The 18,070-nt window shown below is 37.1% G+C and overlaps 1 protein-coding gene across 3 annotated transcripts in view; it reads right to left on the reverse strand.

Annotated features, from left to right (window-relative positions):
- Positions 1-18,070, reverse strand: part of LOC106667165 (hexosaminidase D-like) — an 86,926-nt gene that overhangs the window by 23,186 nt on the left and 45,670 nt on the right. For 2 of the 3 annotated variants that reach the window (XM_014394904.2, XM_014394903.2), the window contains one exon: positions 7,563-7,613. The gene's annotated coding sequence lies outside the window, so the exon portion shown is untranslated. Of the gene's footprint in view, positions 1-5,760; positions 5,854-7,562; positions 7,614-18,070 lie in introns of those variants that run through there. The other variant, XM_014394906.2, reaches the window with a different exon arrangement.

Here is an 18,070-nt window from a genome sequence, read left to right on the forward strand (position 1 = left end):
ACACAAGAACGATAACTTGATTTTCTATGAGTAACACTAAAACAAAATGAGAACAAAATTACAGACTACATAAACCTTCTCTTAAAATGTAAATAAACATTTATTACAAACTAAACTTTCCTGAGAACTAGTTTCCATCTACGCTTCCATGTCTCCGCCATAACCCTTCACGATGACCATAAAATAGTCTTTGTAGCTAAACTAACACCCAACAGATTTTCTAGTCTCCACGGTAGGTCTCACCCTAACCGACTAGCCTAATCCATGTGCAAATAACACCACAACAAGCGACTAAATCATCCTGAGACCTTACTCGACGATGATTAGTGCTAAAAGTAGGGAGTGCCACTAAGTTTGTTGAACGTTTTCACGTTGAAAAAAAATGAACGTGCCCTAATGAGCTAACCTTCTCGATGGTAACTAGGTTCCAAACAGTGCGCTGAGGGAAAAGGGCCGAACCTATTTACACATCAGGGAAACAGCACGCGCCGGTATCCAACAAATGTCAAGGATTCATTCTCCGGGACGGTGATATACCCTTCATTCACACCAATAAATTATTTTCACCCCGGAGTACTTGATATTCCTCTAGGTTGATGGATATTTCATTCATATTTAATTTATCAGCTTCCTGTACTTACCAAGACCATCAATTGGTCTTGGGGGCATTAAGCTCTGCTATGTGAAGAAGGATCATTTCCACCTTTTCTCCGTGTACTCGGCGAAGTATGGCGACTTATACTTAACGCGGTCATTTGCTATGGGAGGTCTCGTTCTTGCGGAGTGAAGGTCCGGAGATCCATTTGGCATTCTTTCTTCCACCTGGCTCAATACCTCTTCCCAGAATTTACTTATCATCTTGGCATGCACATCTTTCGCTGGGTTAGTCTATCAAACCAAAACGGTTGGGAGCGACCAAATTGCAGGCTAATTGCTTGCCGACTTACGGACAAATCGCACACTTCTCTCTAAATATCGGGCGTGGGCTTTGTACTTCCTCCTCAGTGTATCTATCATTAAAAGCATTTGCAAGAAAAGCACCCCGACTTCAAACGCTCTATTCTGAACGCTCTTGTCACCAAATATTTCAAATATACAATCTTCTCAAGCGCGTTCTTGCAATAATTTGAATAGGATCATCATCAACTCTCAACCTCCACCTTATTCTAGGTTCGATAAACCTGAAGAGAATGATGGTCTTCTTGCACATGACTTTGGTTTCATGGATGCGTGTTTGACTCTGGGCACCGTATTTTATGCAGAAGAGGGCTCATATACCCATCATCAGCCTGCAGAAGTGGACTACTCTTTCCCGCGGTGAATTTGAATGTAATTCCTCGACATTATCTATTGCGATATGAACTTTTTTTTCCACTTCTTGTACACAGCGACATAATCGGGAAACAAATCGTTAACAATAGAGATGAGTGTTGTAGACAGTACTGATGCTTGCGTATCTCGTTTTGGTACTCTCTCGTTCGGAGAACTTCCTGTCCTGTTCCTCTGGTTACTGAGGAAACTGTTTATGGCATCTAATATAAAGTTTAACCTATAACAGGACATCGGATGACAACAGCAAACAGCAGCGAGAAGAGTCACTGCTTTAGGCGTGTCAAAGGGACTTTTATTCAAAAATAAAAAATTTTAAATCTTCAATTGACTGCGTATAATGGGGAAAAAGGTTCACGGAATAAATAAATAATTGACCTTTCAATTGCGGCGAACACTTTCGGTGATATATGTTGAACTAAAACGGCTATTAATCAAAGATTCATTGAATAACAACCCATTCTAGGCTGGAATAGATAAAGCTATTTTATAACGGGTTCCACGCGTGCAAATTTCAATAGGATCGATCCACAAGTTTCGAAAGTAACACAGCAAATTGTCAAAAGAACACAAAGAGTGAGAAATTAGGAGCTGGTCTATATCGATCTGACTTATAAAACGGCGCAAAACAATTTTCCTTTCCTTTGTACAATAAACATTTGCTCCAAAAAAAAAAAGAATTATAAAATCAAGTTTATCAAGGATTATCCTTCTGGATTAAAGAAAGAGCGGGCCTGGGAAAAATTAATTAAACTTGGAGTTCCGCGCTTAATGGCCAAAATTGTTTTCACCTTTTCAGTGAATTTAGACCATACCACAAAAGGAATAAACACTATGTTTTTTATACCATCATTCAAAAACCATGAAATTTTCAATTTTTAGTTGATTTTAAAAGCGTGTTCTTTCATTATACATAAATATTTATGTTGGAGAATGGCAGGTCATACGAAGAGACAGGGAAGACGTATGTGAGTCACCCATGGAGCGTAGAAATTTAAGTTTCTGTATTAACAGTTAGTAGCTGACAGAATCCACAGTGCTAATTGATAAAGTTAAGCGAGGATAGTTGAAACGTTTAGGCCCTTAGTGGCAAAATGATGATTACTCTCTCCTAGACCCATCCTGACAATTCCGTTGTAATTAGCATTTATCCAGTTTATTGATACGTTTTGGCATGTATCGATCCGCCTAGGGAGAAGCGGGATTATATATCTTTGTATATACAACGCCGGATTTACTATTGATTTTGTCAAAGTAAATTTATAAACGTTATATAATTATTAAATCCATTACAGTTCGTGGTTCGATTGACCAATTAACTTTTTTCAATTAATTATTATTTATGAAAGGTATTGGTCGAGATAAAAATTAATTTCGAGAGGTGAGGTTGAGATGGGAAGTTAGTGTCCGAGCGGATCGAAGTCACGATAGTTCAAGTGGTAGGGCAGCGGCGTATTTAGCCGAAGGTCGTGGGTTCGAATCCCGCTTGTGACAGTGACTTTTTTATCTCGACCAATACCTTTCATAAATATTAGTTATATAATTAATTTATTTCACGTAAAATATTCTATTTTATTGCAATCATGTTGTTTGAATAAATAAATCAATTAATAGGGACAGAAAACAATTTGAAAATACAGAGCCAAACTGAAAATTTCTGTATATATTTTTGTTTTAAGTTTCATGCCCAGTTCAAAAATCGGGTTTCGTACTCTCTTAAAACATTGATCTTGGAAAGTATCACAACCCTAACCGTAACCTAACCTAACCTGTCCTTAACTCTAACCGTGGGCTAACTACGACCCCGAAACATCCTAAAAAGTTTGAACATACTACAAAGACAAAAAAAAATCAAGATAAAATCGAATACAATTACATGATAAGCATACGGCTTCAAAACTCACCTAGAACATTGAATCGTGGATAAGTAATCTAATCCTAGCTTACCCTCACATTATCCTAACCGTAACCTAACTCACCCTCACTTAACCTAACCCGTCCTTAACCCTAAACCTGGGCTAACTATATGGCTCCGAAAAAATCCCTTTTAACATTTGAAGTTTTATCAGTCTACAAAGAAAAAGTAGAAATCAAGAGAAAATCAAGTATAATTTAGTTATGCATATAGCTGCAAAACCAGTTAAGGAACCGGTTAGGTATATTCTGTACAACCCCAAAATAGGCAAAATCAAACTAATTAAGGAAACACTTCGATTTTTCGAGCTGAATTACCAAAGGAAACAATTTGGAAATTACAGAGCCATATTGAAAATTTGTGTGTCTGTAACCTAGCCCTACCCTAACCGACCTTCCTGACCTAAACCTTACCCTACCAAACCTCACATAGCCCGTCCATAACTCTCACCATGAGCTAACTATATGACCACGAAAAAATCCCTTGCAACATCCTACAAAGTTGTAACAGACTACAGGGAGAGATTAAGAGAAAAACAATTACAACTACATAGTATGCATATGGCTCCAAAAGCAGTTAAGAAACCAGGTTAAGTATATTCAGTATAGAACCAAATCCAATAAGAGAAATCAAACTCATCAGGGAAACCATTTGGAAAAATACAGAGCTATAATGACAATTTCTGTATTTTTGTTTTAAAGCTTTAAAGTTTTAGCTGAATTTTAAAGCCCACTTTAAAAAAATCGCGTTACGTACTTGCCATACGTTAATACAAGGAGTCATGGTTATGTAACCTAACCCTAACTTACCCTAATATAACCCTAATTGTAACCTAACCTAAACCTTACCTACCTAACCTAACCCGACGATGGTCTCGCCAGTTAATCCATCATATTGCCAGCATTCTGGATTTTCATAATATGATTCCTCCAGGTGCACTGCCAGACATTGAAAGTTTACTTACTAAGTCACTAATCTCACTACCTTAATATCTAGTATTCCTTTTGCCCTCTAACCTGAGAACCCGTCAAGCTGATTTCGAGACGTGCTAACCACTTAATCCTTCATATTGCCAGAATTCTTCTTCCTTTTTTTGTAAGTATGAAAATGATCGAATATGATTTAACGTAATGACTAAAAGAAAAATTAATTAGATTTACCATAGCAATAAAGACATACAATTTCGATCATGTAGGTATGTAATGAAGGATTAGTGACCACACTGGAAATTGTGAAATATGATAGGATTTTTTAGGGTCGCTGAGGAGCCGTAAAGTGATTTGAAATTTTTTCTATTTAGAACTGACCTGAAATTATGTGCTCGAGTTAAAATTTTTACATAAAATTCTCGTCACTTCTAAACTGAAAAATTATGGACATTAATAAAAAGGAATTTCCTTCCACGGAAATTCTCGGTTCTCCGCCGTCGCGAAAAAAACCGGAAACGTTGGATAAAACCAAAATTAGAATTGAAGTGTTTATAATTGCGAAAATTGGGGTTAACTGTTGGCTAGACCATTAAGTGCAAGCATTATTAGAAAACGACGTGACTCGAATTGAGTTCTATTGTACGAAATAAATACATTTCGGCCTTTTATTTTTCTTTTTCCACCCACCTCACAATTGTATTAGTACGTTTTCTCGATACAGGCTGTACAAATCTAATATTAACTTTTTTCTATCCCTCAAATCTTTCTCTTCGTTTTAACAAAAGAGGATTGGAACTATTAATATATTTAATAATCTATTGTTATTTTTAAGTAAGCAAAGTGGCATATCCCAAATTACCCCGAGGAAACAATCGAGTACTTTGGGGTAGTTTGAACGAAGGCTGGTGTGTGATTAAAATTTATTAGCGTGAATGGAAGGGCATATTCCCAATTACACTGAGGAATATGTTGTTCTCTGGGGTAGTGTGAATGCTAAACAGTCTATTATGTTTTATTGTGTTTCTGTGTTTGTTACTTGTGTTATTTTATCTACATTTGACGATGCTCTGAGGTACAGAAAGGTTAGCAATAGAATATAGAAAAGAGAGAATCGGTTACCGTTATATCATAAAACATAGAACGACTGGAGAATCAGTACAAGAAATTAGTAGATTTAAAAACGAGAAAGATAAAAAGAAATGCAAAGCTAAGGAAGAAAGGGGCTGGTGATGACCAATGTAGTTTGGTTTAGTTGGCCCTAAAACTAAAGAAAATGAAAATCTTACTAAGCAAAAACCACCAAAATCTAATTTTGGATGCTAACTTTAAAAAAACTGAATTCTGTAAAGATTGGATTGTTTATTTTGGTGCTAAAGTACTTAAAACTAATTTACTTCAAAAATCTTTCAAAAATATGAAGTATCATATCTGAAATGTATGAAAAATATGATAAAGTTTTGTCTTTCTTCTAGGCTTTCTACATAAAAACAAGCACATTAATAGAAAATATGTACCAGAAATAGTTGTATACGTATGTCGAATAAATGTTTTTTTTTTAATTCGTCTGACCGGTGTATGAATATTTACCTTTTTTTCTGAAACGCCAAATGTACAATACAATAAAGCGACGCACTTATTCAAGACGGGACAGAATACTAAATCGCCTCACAAGAAGTGTTATTCAAGTCTTATTATCCCATAGTACAAAACAGTCCATAAACAACGCAAAACGTGAAAGAGGCACGGTTCTTTCTTGTTATTTTCTTATTTGTACGAAAGGTCGTTGTTCTATTACAGTAAAAAAAAATGAAAATTACATTGTACAAATAGTGTTGCTCCTGCTCTGAAAATCCCTCAGCCCAACACCTGTTTCTTAATATTTGTTTTAATGATTTTAATTTCTTTTGTTAAAAGTGTAACCGGAATGATATTCAAACAGACAAATATGCCACAATTGTACAAAGGAACGATGAATATTAACGAGATAAAAAGGAAGATGACAATTGAAAGTCTGATGAAATACGAGTTTCAACTGGATACAACGCTGTCTGTTTGTTTGTATGTTATACGTGGAATATTACAAACCCCTCATTAAAAAAACAAAAAACAAAAAAAATCAAGTCCCAGGCACTCCGAAAGCCTTCAAGCCCGGTGGGGTCAAATATCCTGTCTCCCTCAACGAAGCACAAGCTCCTGGTTTTGACCTAATTACACCAAACAACTCCCTCAAAAAGGCTATTATATTTTTTGCACACCTCTTCAATTGTATATTTCTCACTGCGCTTGTCCCTTACTGATGGAAACCAGTAGTTACCATATTCTTGACTGAACCTGACAACCCATTTAAATGGCATAGTCATATCCTACCAAAGTTTTCCCATCCTGTCTAAAATTATAGAAATTCTTCTTAAAAGGTTGTTATCAAAAACCTCTAACATTAGTTTGGCTTTCGCTTATAACATTTCACCATCTTGATGTGTGTGTAGGAGTACAGCAGGACGGAATGCTTGGACCAATCTTCTTTATACCACAGATATCCCAACTACACTTAGCAGTCTCCTTTGTCGACAAAGCAATACTATCCTCCGAACACTATCTTACAATATTGCTAGTTTTGTTTTCGATATGACCACATAGTAGAGTGCTTCGAAATCCCCTTTTTTTCAATTTCATTAGTTTATCTTTCGAACCCGATCCTATAATTACTCGGTTTTTTCTGGTACGACAACCCCTGCAGTGATGACAACCCAAGCAATACAAACAAAAACCAAACAACTGTACGGAATAGAACAGTGGGGAAAAGCTGACCCTTCAAATATTCAACGTTTCCAACCCTTTTAATCCAATGTCTTTGGACATACATAAATGCTACTATATTATGTCTCCTATACCGCTCCCAACAATTACCTTAAAACGTAGATCTATTAGACCATGGATTAAGAATAAGTCCTCTATTCAATGGAATGCGTTCCAGGTCAGATTCATGCGAACAATTTCATTGAAGGACCATTGCAGATCGGCAGAACTACTGAAATCATGATAGTATGACTGCTGAGCATACACTCCAGACTCGGTAGGCCGGCAGAACTACTGAAATCATGATAGTATGACTGCTGAGCGTACACTCCAGACTCGGTAGGCCGGCAGAACTACTGAAATCATGATAGTATGACTGCTGAGCGTACACTCCAGACTCGGTAGGCCGTATAGACTTGGAGAAGTAGAAACAAACAACTGATATTGCCAGGTAGAAGATAATTTGTTATAGCAAAAAATGTGGCTGCTCTATAATAGTCGCATTCATTTCAACAATATGTCTTAATGTTACAAAACAATTGTTAAGGGATTTTAGTTGATAAAGGGAAGAATAAAAGGAGGCGAGCACTTACCGCCAGGATGATGGACGGCCTCCTCCAGGATTCTGAGATATTATGATAAACCTGTAACAAATAACATTTGATCGTGTTATTTTTCGATAAATTAAAATGGCACAAACTGTTTCAAAGCTTGTTAAATTGTTTGAAACAATGTAGGAACAGCGCTTGTAATGTAACGTTTTTTAAAATATTTATGCTTATGCTTTTCCGTCTGTTGTAAAAAGAATACAACGATAATAAAAAGAGAAGATTTCAAGCAAAGTAGATAACGTAATCCCTTTCGAGTCTTATTGTTAGTGACATTGTCAGAGCTCAGAAATGAAGTTAATCACCTCTGGAAACAGTGAAAGATTTACCTCATCTCTAATTGTGATTTCTGGTCAGGCCGGATATGTCACTTGAAGGAGACAAAACCATTTTAAATTTCCTGGTACCTATTACATTACATTTTCACGTTTCCTTTTGATGATGATTTCTCTCGAATTCCCGATTGATGCCGATTACCTCTAGCCTTCTGGACTTTCAAAAGGTCGCTGTGTAATCGTGCGGGGCAATTTTGAAAAAAACAAATTCCTGGAACGTTTGTCGGGCGTCAAATACGTTTAACTTACTGACTAAGCGATTAAACCTAATATGAAGAACGGCCTTGATATCGCTTTTGCCTCAGATGTAGTTCTTCAATTTTTTACCACACTTAATTAATCCTTACTCAAGGAGAGAAGTACCATTTTCCTCTATTCTCCTGATTACATTAGTACAGAACCCGACAAGACAAATAACAAAGGTTTTTGCAGATGCATGCTGAAATAAGTGAGAGTTTGCCTAACTATAAAATTACAACTAACGCACCAATTCCATTAGTATGACTAAATAAACTCGCGATTCACTGGAAAAACATTTAAGCAAGGATATGTAACCCAACTCTATCTCACCAAACCTAACACCCTAACGCTACATAACCTAACCTAACCAGTCCCTAACCTAGTCCAATCAATACGCACACCCCGGTAATGCGAAATTTACACCGCAAAAAAAAACAATAACCTAAAATATATCCATAACCATGTTAAAAAAGTTGTGCTTAACATTCGCATATTTTCTCCCCTTTGCCTTCAAGGATATGATATAGAGGAGTCCAACCCAAGGGGTTAGTAAGATGGCAGCAGAAGCTGGAGTTCATGGCCTAAAACTCGTGCTTTGTACACTTACTAACCTACCTTAATAATTCGTAACATAACGTAACCTGTCCCTAACTCTTCCTAACCTTACCTAACAATAACCCTAATCTAACCAAGCCCGTCCCTGACACTAACACTAATAAAACTCAACCCATGTGCACTCCCTAGTAATGCGAATCGATGATTAAAAAATTGTGCATACTGTGCATAACCTGAAAAACATTGAATCAAGGCTATGTAACCTTACTGTTCGTAATCGTAGCTTTACCTAAGCTTACTTGTTCCTAATTCTAGCACTACTACATTAACCTGTCCTTGACGTTAGCCTAACTTAAACAAACTCTGACGATACCTACACTATCTTGTCCCTAACCCCAGCTTTACCTAAACTAACCTGTCCCTAACCCTTACCCTTTCTAGTCCAAACAATGCGAACTACCTGGTAACGCGAAATCGATTATGCCAAAAAATTTTATCCAGTCCCAAAACATTTCCAAATTAAAAAAAAGTGCTTCGCATTCACATATTTTGTCCGATTCAAAGAAAAACATTTTATCGTGGGCTATGCAAGCTAAGCTGTCTCTAACTGTAACCCTATATAACCTAAAATTAACCTCTGCGCCACTATTCGTTGATGCCACAAAAAAATGTATACATGCCAAAAATAAATTAATGTGACAAAATGTCGTGCTTCCCAGTAGGGAAGCATATCTTCTCTGCTTCACGGAAAAACATTGAAACATGGCTATGAAACTTTCCCTATCCCTAACAGTTACATAACAGAACCCTTCTTAACCGAACCCAACCTATTCGCACTACCCGGTAAAGGAAAAATGTTACCACAAAAAATTATTTATCCATTCCAAAAATAAATTCATGTGCGCAGATTTTCTCCACTTTAAGGAAAAACATTGAATCATGGGTATGTAACCTTACTGCCCCTAACCGTAGATCTACCTAAACTGCCTTGTCCCTATTCCTAGCTCTACCTAAATTAAGTTGTTCATAACCCTAACCCTATATAACTCAACACTTTCTGATAACGCGAAATCGAAAATGCAAAATATTTTATCCAGCTCAAAAATATTCCCAAGTTAAAAAAGTGCTTCACTCTCAAATATGTTGGTATGTGATCTAACCTGTCCCTAACATATGTTACAAATAACCTAAACCTATGTGCACACTTCGGTAAGCAAAAATGATCCGACACAAAATTGTGTATCCAGCCCAAAAGCATATCCACGTTAAAATGAAGTTAAACTTGCGCCAATTCGGTTGTCATGCTGATCACCAACACCACATATTTGTAGAACTATTTGAAACAATGAAATCTTTTGTGGGTCGGAACGAAGAAACGTTAAAGAACATCGTATTCAAAATTAGAAAATTAAAACTAATCTTTTCGGGTCGGGAATTTTCCCGGTTTAATTGAGTAATTAAAAGACCATGATGATTTTAATTAAATGAGCTCGTCATAGCCGTAATTTATACCATGGTGTACTGATTTAAAGCTGAATTAAGATGAATAGATGCAAAGTCCAATAAAGTTCCATCAAGAGACAACAGGACGAGTTTAAATAATAACTATTTTCAAAAAATCCGTTAATTTTCTTAATACACCATGGTCAAATGGTGAAATATTTATCGACCGTGATCGGCGTGGAAATGTCTTGCGTTTGTGAGCTTACCAGTTGGACATAATGTTCTCTGATGAAAAGATATTACTTATTAAAAGATCATATTTTCATGTCGTGTTCGGCGTATATACCGGGCGCTGTGGATATCCTGTTTTTTATCCTTCGGCGCACTTCCGATAAAGGGGTTATTATCGGCTTACGCAATGCTTTGTTGCACGATATAAAAATTCAACTCTGTATCGATTCAGGTCAACGTCAGTTCCGGAGATCGGTTTCAAAGCTAGCAAGCTGGAAATGCTGAGGAGAACTCGTACTATCAAAATCTGCCGCCCTTGGTAGAAGACTTTTTAAAGAGGGCACCGAAGCCTATCACCGTATTCTGAATATAATAAAAAGTAACGAACCGGGACCTCATTATTCTTGTGTTAATTTCAGCTGGAGACGTGTTCCTGTGGTGTTGGAAAATTATAATCTTAAATTCTGAACGTGTGGATTTATTACATCTGAGATTTTTTATATTATTTTTGTACCCTAATTATAAATGTTATCACAGAACATTTTTTCACGAGATCACAGCACACTAAAACCAGAGCTGCACACATGCCAAGAGAAATCACTGGCACGCAGTGTGAGGGATTATAGGGCAAAGATATCTCGAGGCGTTGTCCATGAAGGGGAAGTAGCTGGTTTCTCAGTTGGTAAAGTGTACGAAACGCTAGGGTAGTACGGTCAGGATTGAGAGGTTGGTGTGAAACCCGGTTGAAAGAGGACGGATGTCGTTGAGGACAGAGAGGTTAGTGACGCAATAAGGAGCTTTGACGATGTATTTGAGTACTTTTGATTGGAAAGATTGTATTCGCTGGATTTTGGATGGCTTGCAGGAACCACACAGTTCCACTCCTGTCCAAAGCAGTTGCAGTAATATTTTGCATAAAGTTAGTTGAGTTTTGACATAATATTGAGTGATTGTGGAAGTTCGTAGAGAGGAGAAGTCATCGCCATTATCCAGACTGATTCTCCTAACTTACGGAAGGGCTTTACCTTTAGTCTCATCGAAAGAGTTGATTTTTGTGTTTACAGAAACCAGCTACGCTGCCACTCAATATGGAGGATTAAGGGGATGAGGTATTCGTCGTTTAAGGCGACAGGGCAGGTTCTCAGGTTGAGAAGTACAGGTCAGTAAGTGAGGATAACTGGTGTGTAAATTTTGGAAGCGGGATCACCTCAGACAAAACTGTTGAGGTCGTTGTTTGTACTAAGGTTACTAGATTCTCAGCGGCGTTGTTGGAAACGTCGACAAATTGACGGAATACAGTGTACTTGTTATTACATAAACCACTGGCACTGAATATGGAGGATTAAGGGACGAATTGTTGAGGTTGTCGTCGTTTAAGACGAAGTGGCGGATTCTCAATTTAGGTAAAATGTAGAAAACCTTGAGCAGTATGGTCAGGATGGATCGAAAGCTTGACCTTGAACTTTTGGAGCAGGATTGGATCACCTCAGAAAAAAGAAATGGTGCATTCATTGTAAATAATGAGGTTTGTGATGTATTAAGGACATGTGATAGTCTGTTTGAGACTTTTGATGAGAAGGCTTGGATGGATTGGATATTGGAAGGTTTGGTGGACCAACACAGTTCCAAATATGTCCGTAGTAATGATTTGTACAGAGTTATTTGAGTTTTGATGGAATACTGAGGAAAAGTGAATATTAATTTTGATCAGTATGGTCAAGTTGGTTAGTGAGAAACTTTTGATTTGGGATCAAATCACCACAGACAATAGAAATGTTGAGGCATGGTGGATACTGAGTTTAAATTCGTAAGAAGCTTTGATATTTTGTCAAAGCATTTTTATTGAAAGGACTGAGTGAGTTGGCTATTGGCCAGTTTGGCCGACCAACACATTTCCACATATCCATAGTAATGTCTTGTATAGAGCTATTTTAGTTTTGATGTAATATTACGGTTGTAGTGGAGATTAGTGACGCATTAAGAAGGTATGCCTGAAACTGGATTGAGGTTTGAGAACTTTTGATTCGAAGGCATTCGCTGGATATTGCCTAGCTTGGACGAATCATACAATCCCACTCCTGGCCAAAGCAGTTGCAGTAATGGTAATGTCTTTTATACAGTTAGTTGAGTTTTGATGGTCAAGACAGATTTTGGTCTTAGAAATTTTTCGTGCCTCTTAAGTTTTGTGTGGGTATTCCACGTCAATCTGCTGGCTAGGTATAATCTCAAGTTTTTTACTTGAATGGAAGTAGGTATCTTTTTGTTGTTAACGTACTGCAAAAATGTTTTTTGTTTGCTTTGTCATAAGACATACATCAAAAGTGCGAGTTGGACAACTACTAACCAAATAATCAATCAAAAATGTAAATCAAATTACAAGATGTGTTAGTAGTATGTAGTAATAAAAACAAATAATAATAAACAATAATAATAAAACAATAAAAGTAATAAATAAATAAAATTAAAAATAAATAAATTAGCTAAAAAGACAAATTGACAACATATCTACGGATATTTCCATCTAAGGAGAAGTGACTATTTAGTCGGTCTAGCAATCCATTAACCATTGTTTGTTTAAGGTACGTTTCGCGTCAGTCTTGTGCAATTTTATTTAATGATGTGTCCGATATCTGTAACTTGTTTAGCTAACTGGTCCGTTGCGTCATAACCCTTTATACCACAGTGCCACGGCACCAACAAAAAAAAACTTTTTTACGTTGAGACTTCATGGTGTGGACCATATCGACTATTCGTGTTACTAAATAATCCCATCTTGAGTTAGGATGGAATCACTATTTGCCTGATTAAGCTCATGCTGTCGGGTATGATACCGAAGCGTGTACCTTTGAGTATCGCTATGCACTCCAGAGCACTTACAAGAGCGAACATTTCGGCAGTGAAAATGGATACCTGGCTGGGTAGTGAAATCAATCATTCGAAATTAACAGAGGAGAAATAAATTCCGAGCCGACAGCTTATGATAAACGGTAGCTTAGTAAAGCCTTGTTTATGTTTAACATGAACAGTTTGTTCACGATTTGGGAAGGGTACTCGGCATAATCCCTTAAGTCGAGGGTTGCTAGTGTCGTAATAGTCTTGGGATAATCTAATTGTAAAGTGGTGGAAATTTTACTTTTATATACATAGTATATACCTGCGATCATAGCCAGGAAGCCACTTACAGCATGGGGGGGGGGAGGATTCTTCTTTTTCCAATAAGTCTCAGTTAGTTAATTTCAGCTGTTATCTAAGCGGCGATTTTTGCCAGCAGGAGACTATCTGAACGGTGTAAACTGGTTATTTTGTTCACTGCTATCTTGGACAGACTCGTGGAAAGAGGTGGTTCGCTAGTTTCTGCTGTTAGTGCTTATATTGGGGTGCTGGGTAGAGCGTCAATGATATGCCGCAAACACTTATTGCCAAATGTCCCTAAACTTTTAAATTTCGCCAGTGATGACTGACATAAAGTATAAGACCAAAGAGTAGCACTGACCTGATAGTGGACCTATAAAACATGAGACCGAGGTAAAGTTCTACACCCCACCTCGCACCCGCGAAACTGCAGAGAAGGTCGTATTTTGACAGTGTAAGTTTGATATGTGAAGTCCATGTTAATTTGCGGTCGATAGTAAGTTCTAAAAAATTTACCTTAGAGCTCACTGGAATGTTACAGTTGTCTAGGTTTAAGTTGTCTGGCAAGTCAAATTTTTCTTCTGCGAGTGAAAGGACAGAATATTGATTTTGTGTCAGATGTATTAAATATTGATTTGTAGCACAATTGTTTTTTGACAACCGGTTATCTAGAAATGGAACAAAGCTCGAAATCATGTCTTTACCCCTACCGCATCCGCTTTAACGTATGGGCACATGTACTGGATAATTTGTATCTCCTGAGGTTGGATAGAGGCCAAGTCCGAGATATAGATAGCGTACAGAAGGGGGCTTAATATGCCACACTGTGGGGGACCTTTATAAGATGCCCTCGGGCCTATCAACTTCTTGTTAATTCTATTAATTTTTTTTAAAATGTGAACTTGTCCTCCACTTTTTGCACCAGTCTTCGATAAGCTCAAGGTGTTTTTGGATGTTCGATTTATCTTGGATTATCAGTCAGGAGGATATAGCTTTAAATGTATAGAAGATTTTACAAAAAGATCTGGTAACTCAGTGACAGAACGTTGGGAAAACTGACGACGGTCCTATTTGGAAAATATATGTACTATTGACCTGGTGGATGACTTAGGGAGTAAAACAACAAAAAACCGACGGCAGATATATATTTTAACTGGCCAACCTTGAAAAATGGGGCAAAGAACCGTCACTATCGGGATCGGAAGAGGCGAACGACCCACCGCCCTAAGTCAGTCAGAACAAGAGTCAGAAGAGAACACACCACAGGCTACCTTCTATCCAAACTAAACTATCGTTTCATTCTTTGGAAAGTTTTTAGGGTATTCTGCACGTCTCTTTTTTTTTTTTTTTTTTTTTTAATACAATATCTTCCTAGGAGAGCAATTTCCAATAAAGAAAATTACGATTTAAGCAGCAGATTTTGATACAAGCAAAAACGTGTTTCTTGACAAACCTACCACAAATTTTCAAAGCACTGCACAGGGACAATCTTTGTTTTTAAACAGTTACGTTGCGAACAGTTGATTCTAGTATCATCGTTTGCTGTAAAACAGGAAGCGCGTAATCCTGGGGGAACAGCCGAATAATAAACATGTTTTTCCTCGGTTTCCGTCCCGGGGAGAATTGCTACTACAAAATTGTTCTGCCTGACCTTTAAACATAGAAGAGAAACGTTTCTACATCTACTCAGGAAACAGGCCAATTAGCAGGCGGTTGATTATGTAAGGTTCCTGAATGGCGTAAAATTTCGTGAAAACATTCGGCAAATTTACGCTCAAAATAAAATTACAGAATGTCATTTCTTAGGTTATGGATCGATAGAGGACTTAAGCGCTAAACCCAACCAAACAAAATGTGCGACAACTCAGAAACCTGGTCTTTATTGAGCACGAATGATAAACGGCGAAATGACCTATTGTCAGACCGTAAACACACAGCGAATACAAACAGACCAGTATAACAAATCCTGATTTAACTTCTAACGAACTAAAAATATAATTTGTCTCCAAGGAAGGCAGTGAGAAAGTCAACTGGAAGTGAAATATTAAGATGATTAGATAACAGTTATAACTTTTAACGTAGATATGTTTTTGCATAACTGTAGTGCGTATGGGTTGGGCTAGAAGGTTAGGTAGTGACAGGTTAGGTAGGGTTATAGCTAGGGACTGATTTAGTTAGATTAAGTAGGGTTAGGGTTAAAGATGGGCTAGGCTAGGTTACGGAGAGTTAGAGTTAGGGGTTTGTTATTTTCCAAGCACTGCAGTTAAAAAGCTGCCAAAAGGCTCATAATACTGTTCCTATTTAAACTCTCGATTACATATACATATAGCATAATTTAACCTCTTTAAATATTGTATGTTCAAATGCCACTATGTTAAAATGATATCTTGCATAGAAAAATCCACGATTTTTAATATGTATTGTAATTTGTAAGGTTTAATCACTAATGCAGGTCCGCAAATGGTTTCGTTTCGTTAGTAATGGCACATAACTGTGATGAAATTGGTAGGCAACTTCGGGATGAAATTAGAACAATGGTTATAAGTTTACAAGAAATCGTATATGTATATAAATCTAGCGGTTGGAGGGGCCATAAGAAAATGTCTATAGTTGTCTTGCCTGTGTTTAAACTTTCACTTTGACTTTGGAGGGAGGCGTAAAGTACACGACCAGCCTTCCACGCTCCGATTTCTCGTGGATCAAACAGTCACGAATGGGCTCACATTCAAATTGTGTACTATGTAGTAGTAGTTCAAGGAGAAGTGAAGTATAAACATCGGCGCCGATCCTTTCCTCATTTTCAGGACGTGTTAAAATGTATAAATTTGAGCATTTTGATCCTCGTCACCGCCTTGGCCCATTTATCAAAGAGGCTCCCTTGGCAAAAAACGAAAGTTGGGAGAAATTTAATTCGAACAAAAAATTTAGAACATAATTTTATTTTGAACAAGAATTTGTTAAATGTCTGCCAAAAGAAAAACTGATGTTGCTAAGAGACTAATACCTTTACATGTGATGGTTATTTAAATGCAAATACAAACGTTTAATCAATCAACCTAAGTGAATGTTGTTTTCATTAATTGGAATCGAATAAGGTCCAACTTTTAGAAAGCTATTACAGGGGACAGAAGTTGCACTACTCTCTCGACTATTTTTGTTCAATCGCTTTAACTATGGTTGAGTCCTTTGTAAATTTATGTCATTTAGATTTGAGAGGCTCTTTGTTTCCTCTCAATTAAACAAAAACATTTGATCAGGTGGAAATGTACATACATTGGACATTACAAAAGGTAGTGGGAAAGTCAATTGAGGATGAAATGTTTTGATGATTGAGAGAGACATTATAATTTTTTTGTGTTTTGTGATTGGACTAGGTTAGGTAAGTCGGGAGTTAAGGGCGGTTTGGTATAGGTAGGGTTATGTTAGGAGGTAGCGTTAGATGTAGGGACAAGTTAGGTTATGTTAGGTAGGGTGAGGTTACATATCTATGGTTCAATGTTTTTCCATGGAACAGAGAGAATATGCGAAATTACAACTAACGTAGTAGTGTGTAATTAATGAAAACTAAAGGCAGTTGTATTTCTAAATTACTGATACTTTTTAACGAGGCCATGTTTTTGGACTAGATGGACAGTTTCGAGTGACCTTCTCGAATCACTTCTCATTATTTCTTCTTTACTTTTGTTGTTTGTTAAAACTTTGCAGGATGGTGCAAAAGGGATCATCATGTAGTCAGTCCATGGTTAGATTTGGGGATGGATTAGGCTAGGTTAGGTAGGATTATAATGAGCGTCAGGTTAGGTAAGGTTAGGGTTAAGGACACGATCGGCTAGGTAAGATTATAAAGAGCGTTAGACTAGGGTTAAGGACACGTTAGGTTAGGTTTGGTAGGGTTATGGTAAAAGATGGGTTAGGTTACATATCTAGGATTAGATTTTTTCCATGAAGCGGAGAAAATATGCGAGTGAGAAGTGAGTTTTAATAAATCAAGTTTGATCATTAATTAAAATTATCATTGTAACATTTTGACACAAACAACAATTAAAAGTACTTCACGAAGGGAAAACGAAAATAAAAAGGTATTGTTTAAGCAGTTAATTTTTCGTGATGTCCTGCGTGTTGCATGTTCGATCGACGATAGACTACCTATTCATTTGCTGCAAATTTCGTTCAGACGCGTTTTGGCATTTCGCCACTTTTCGTTGTCTATGATGATCATAGATGACAGACCCGAGTAATATGCTAGCTACAACGTCCGGGCCAAAGATGTTTTGTGGCACGTTTCAACGACAAAATTCAATTGAGACATTAGAGAAGATCTTTTGCACTGATATCCTTTTCTAAAATGGTATCTCATTCTTTACTTTATTTTGGAATTTCACCTTTTTATTCTTGTCTATCTAGGTTGACCCAGGTAATATCCGATCCAGATGTTCAGGAAAATGAGGAAAAATCTTTATTCTTCCTTTTTTAGTCTTTGACCCGGATAATGAAATCCCCTTTTTCTGCTGCCGCCGGCCTTAAGAAGACTGAATTTCACATTAAATCAATTTTAGA

Source organism: Cimex lectularius, unplaced genomic scaffold (assembly GCF_000648675.2).
Source record: "Cimex lectularius strain Harlan isolate CLEC.00 unplaced genomic scaffold, Clec_2.1 scaffold118, whole genome shotgun sequence".
In the NCBI taxonomy this organism is placed as follows: Eukaryota; Metazoa; Arthropoda; class Insecta; order Hemiptera; family Cimicidae; genus Cimex; species Cimex lectularius.